Source organism: Ranitomeya imitator, chromosome 6 (assembly GCF_032444005.1).
Source record: "Ranitomeya imitator isolate aRanImi1 chromosome 6, aRanImi1.pri, whole genome shotgun sequence".
Classification (NCBI taxonomy): Eukaryota; Metazoa; Chordata; class Amphibia; order Anura; family Dendrobatidae; genus Ranitomeya; species Ranitomeya imitator.
Genome location: NC_091287.1, coordinates 311,278,545 through 311,283,798, shown reverse-complemented (window position 1 = coordinate 311,283,798; position 5,254 = coordinate 311,278,545). Strand labels below are relative to the sequence as shown.

General features: G+C 41.9%; 1 long non-coding RNA gene across 1 annotated transcript; it reads right to left on the bottom strand.

Annotated features, from left to right (window-relative positions):
* Positions 1-1,076: 1,076 nt before the first annotated feature.
* On the bottom strand, positions 1,077-4,833 carry LOC138642536 (uncharacterized). Its single transcript, XR_011314054.1, has 3 exons — positions 3,758-4,833; positions 3,457-3,573; positions 1,077-1,359 (listed from the first exon to the last, which is right to left on the bottom strand). It is a non-coding gene; the product is annotated as an uncharacterized lncRNA (long non-coding RNA).
* Positions 4,834-5,254: the final 421 nt, after the last annotated feature.

The following is a 5,254-nucleotide window of genomic DNA, read 5'->3' as shown; positions in this document are numbered from 1 at the left end:
TTTAGAAAAATACATTAAACAATAACAATACATATACATATATAGAAGTGTCAAGACTAATATATAAATAGTGACAACAGAGATGGAAATCCAGAACACTCTGCTATCAATGGACTCTCTAGTGTAGCAACAAAGACATCCAATCTGAGAACTCCCATAGATACCCTCACTAAATAAGTCCCAAGTCAGAGGAAAATACTATCAATAATAAAAGCGCTACAGCGGACTATAACTACACATACGTAAACAATGGGCATAGACCTCTAAGTAGTATAATATACACCCAGAGTATAGCGGGTAATCAATAAAGAGGCTCTACCCCCCCAGAGGCTATATCCCATCTCCCTTATAAATAACTATGATGTGTCCATACCTGCAGCCATAGTGAGGGTAAATACGCGGCTCCCAGATGACCCCGACGCGCGTTTCGCTGTCCTGCAGCTTCGTCAGGAGGTGACTAGCTCAATGCATGGCTTCCCTATATATAGTCCGAAGTACCCTAATTGTGTGCAGCTGCGGCGGCGCGTCCCCGGCATGTTGCCGCCTGATGACGAGCGCGGCGCTCAGGGATCGCGTCACCCGGCAACAAAAGCCCGGTCACATGACCGCGCCTGTTACCAGGGCAGCGCGATGCCCGTATAGAGCGCCACTGCCCCCATCCAGCAACAGCGCATGCGCGGGTCGCGCACTAGTCTGCAATACTATAAGAAACATCACTAGGTATATAATATTGTGCACCCAACCCCCATGCCCTGTCGTGGCTATACCTGTGGGCCTATTAGTGTAAGATATACATAGGTAGGGGTAAGTACCCCTACTTCTATCTATAATGACGCTAGCCTCTCCAATGTCCATATGGGCCTACATATTGCAGTGGTACACAGTGCCGCTGCATAACAATGTTAAAATAACATGATTCCACGCATATAGAAGGAACGTGTCTCACAAATAAGGTGCTAATAGTAACCATGGTACAAGTTTGACATGAATAGAATAAAATGAGTTACATAAATGGACATCTGTATATAGAGCCAGAGAATACATTATCACCCATGTTGAGAACATGACAACGGATACAGAATAAAAAATACCCAATATAAACTACCTCTACATAGACCATAATCCGTCCCCACATGTTTTTAGCACCATATTTGCCCCAACATAACCGGTTGTTATAACTATTCATATCTGCTTTTTTAATTCCCGATTATTCTTTTTCTCAATAGGGTCCTTCCAATTCATGCGATCAGTGGCTCCATCACACAGGTGTCAGTCGGCTTGATTATCGCCTATAGGCTCATCATAGATTGTTCCATGCCTAACGACCAGGACGTTACGGTAAGTATACAGCTCACATACCTAGATAGATAAAGACGATAATAAAAACAATATAAACAACAACATACACCATTAAAATTCGCGCCATACATTAGATAAAGGATTTGAAGCTCAACACCTCATTTAACCCCCGAGGTGCAAGGGTATTAAGTACAACAATCCATTTGGTCTCCCTTTTTAGTAGTTCTTTTTGATGATTGCCTCCCCTTATTCCCAAATGAACTCTGTCTATTCCTCTTACTTTAAATCCCCTCGGGTCACTCTTATGGTGGACTAAAAAATGTCTGGGGATGGTTTTTAACATTGTAATATCCTGAGTAGGATCCACATTTTTTATATCCCTCACGTGTTCTAACACCCTCACTCTTAGTTGTCGTGTAGTCATGCCAATGTATATCTGGTTACATGGGCAAGATGCAAAATATATAACCATATCAGTTCTACAGGTGATATGGTGAGTGATATTGTATGTACGTGATTGATCACTGTTGAAGAATATAGACGTACGTTCAATGAATTTGCAGGCCGAACAATCGCCACATTTAAAACAACCCCATTTGGGGCCTGATCTCTCTGAAAAAAAGGAATTTTTGGGAGGTATATAATGACTACGGGTTAAGATATCTTTCAGGTTTTTTGATCTTCTCCACGTAATAGATGGCACCTCTGGAAGATGTTTGGCCAAATCATTGTCAGCTGTCAATACTGACCAATGTTTCCTACAGATATCTAATATATCCGTCCACCTGGAATTGAAATCAGTGATCAATCTCACTGGTTGTTCTACTTGTGTTGTTGGTTTTTGTTTCTTGATAAGTAACTGATTCCTAGGTGTAAACTTGGCCCGCCGATAGCCAGCCCTGATGTTATGATGATTATAACCCCTCTGTTTCAAGTTCTGTGTGAGGATTTTTGCCTGTTGCTCAAATTTAAAATTATCCGAGCAAATACGTTTCATACGTAAAAATTGTCCCACCGGGACGGACCTAATAGTCTGTGGGTGATGTGATGACCCCGCATGGAGGAGTGCGTTAGTGGCCGTCTTTTTACGAAATACATCCGTAGTGACAAACCGATCGCTGCCAACCTCTATCAGCACATCTAGAAACTCCACACATTTTTTGCTAAATTTCCATGTCAGATTGATATTAAGAGGATTTTTATTTAGTTTGTTAAGAAACGATGTGAGCCCTGCTTCAGTTCCCTGCCAAATAAACAGAATATCATCAATATATCTAGACCATGAGATCACGGCGGCAAAGTCCTCCAAATCATAAACGATTTCCCTCTCCCACAGCCCCAGGAACAAATTAGCATACGAGGGCGCACAAGTCGCCCCCATAGCGGTGCCCTGGAGCTGTAGGAAAAAACGATCTTTAAACGTAAAAAAGTTATGTGTCAGGGAAAAAGTCAACAAATCAATAATAAAATCAATCAAATCTAAATCAAGATTAGTCATATTTAAGAAGGACTTTGACGCCGCGATCCCATGGTCATGGCGTATGGAAGTGTAAAGCGCCTCCACATCACAAGTAACGAGGAACATATCATGCTCGAGCTCTACATCATTTAATCTCCTCAAGATATCTGACGTGTCCCGAACGAAGGATGGCAGCGTCTCGACACACTTCTGTAGATAGAAATCTATAAACCTACACACTCCCTCACATAGTCCACCAATCCCAGAGACTATGGGCCGTCCCGGTGGGTTACAGGCATCCTTATGTATTTTAGGGGTCATATAAAATGTGGGGATAATGGGTGAGTCATTAGTCAAACCATCCAACATTTTTTTGGAGATGATACCCTGCTCAAAACCATTTTGGAGTAACACATCTAGATCATTCTTAAATCTCTTAAGGGGGTTACTGTCAAGTTTGGCATAGCACTGTTTCGTGTGGAGCTTTTTAAAGGCCTCACGTTCATACATATCTACCGGCCATAACACAACATTACCCCCCTTGTCCGCAGGCTTTATAACAAGATGTTTCATTTTTTTAAGTTCATTTACTGCCCTATTCTCGGCAGCAGATAGATTAAATCTCGAGACATCCTCAGGTAACAACGCAATATCATTTTTTACCAACTTCACAAAGATGTCAACATTTGGACTTATACCTGTAGGGGGGAAATGTTGTGAACGGCCATGCAGATAGGCAGGAAAGTGCTCGTTACCCTCTTGTGCTTGTTCGTCCAGGAGGGATTCCAAGTCTGATAGCGCCTGCTGCTCAATGTCTGTTGGAAATAGATTTTTAGACTGATTAGCGAAAAATTTCTTGAACGACAGTTTTCTAGCAAATAGCTCCAAATCTTTCACCATTGTGAAATAATTAAATTTGGCTGATGGAGAGAAAGAGAGCCCCCTTTCCAACACCTTAACTTGTGCCCCCGATAGTTGTGTGTCCGATAAATTGATTACCTTAAGATTTCTTACATCCTCTTGTATCTCTTGTTGTAGTTGCGTGTTTGAATCTGTGGGAGCGGGGTAGCGGGTTTGTGGGTTTGCTGTTCCAAATTGCCTCCTTCCTTTGACCCACCCCGTTTGCCTAAAAAAGGCTCGCCACATGATTCTTCTGATCTAAGCGATGTCACAGATGATGAACGTGATATTGGCTTACGTTGAGCTTTTTTATACTGCCACTTATAGATCCTATTTGTTGAGTAGTCTTGAAGGTCACGTTGGAATTTTCGGACCTTAAACTCCTGTATCTCTCTCTCCCACTTATTCAACTCCGCATCCAACTCTTTGTCAAATTTATTGCAATCTTCAACAGGCAATACACTCTGAATTTTATTTTTCAGGGTCTCAATCTCTCCTTCTATACTGTCCAATGCTTTACGATCTGCACCAATAAGTAGCTCCAACAATGTACGTGAGCACTTATTCAGGGACTCCTCCCATCTGTTAGCAAATGTTGGATCACTAATGTCTGAAGTGGGATGAATCTGAATTCTTAAACCTCTGGGGATAATGTCTCTTTGTAAATAGTTCTCTAATGCTGCCTTATTCCACCACACTTTAGTGCGTTTGTGGAGTAGGTCTTTGATGTTGAGCTTCAAATCCTTAATATCTCTATTGTCTGTCTCCGTTGCATTCTGTTCACCAAATAAAGATCCCAATTGGGAAATCCAATTTTTGTCACGCTTTTTATAGTCCATATAATCGGTACTAGAGGCATCTGTAAACACAGATAATATTATACATACCACCAAAAACCATTCCTCTAAATAAAGGCACAACGATCCTCTCCACAACTCAATAGCTATAACCAATAGAGATGGTGAAGTAAACACGATCACTAGTAAATATAAATATCAGCTCTTTATTATATGTTTAGAAAAATACATTAAACAATAACAATACATATACATATATAGAAGTGTCAAGACTAATATATAAATAGTGACAACAGAGATGGAAATCCAGAACACTCTGCTATCAATGGACTCTCTAGTGTAGCAACAAAGACATCCAATCTGAGAACTCCCATAGATACCCTCACTAAATAAGTCCCAAGTCAGAGGAAAATACTATCAATAATAAAAGCGCTACAGCGGACTATAACTACACATACGTAAGCAATGGGCATAGACCTCTAAGTAGTATAATATACACCCAGAGTATAGCGGGTAATCAATAAAGAGGCTCTACCCCCCCAGAGGCTATATCCCATCTCCCTTATAAATAACTATGATGTGTCCATACCTGCAGCCATAGTGAGGGTAAATACGCGGCTCCCAGATGACCCCGACGCGCGTTTCGCTGTCCTGCAGCTTCGTCAGGAGGTGACTAGCTCAATGCATGGCTTCCCTATATATAGTCCGAAGTACCCTAATTGTGTGCAGCTGCGGCGGCGCGTCCCCGGCATGTTGCCGCCTGATGACGAGCGCGGCGCTCAGGGATCGCGTCACCCGG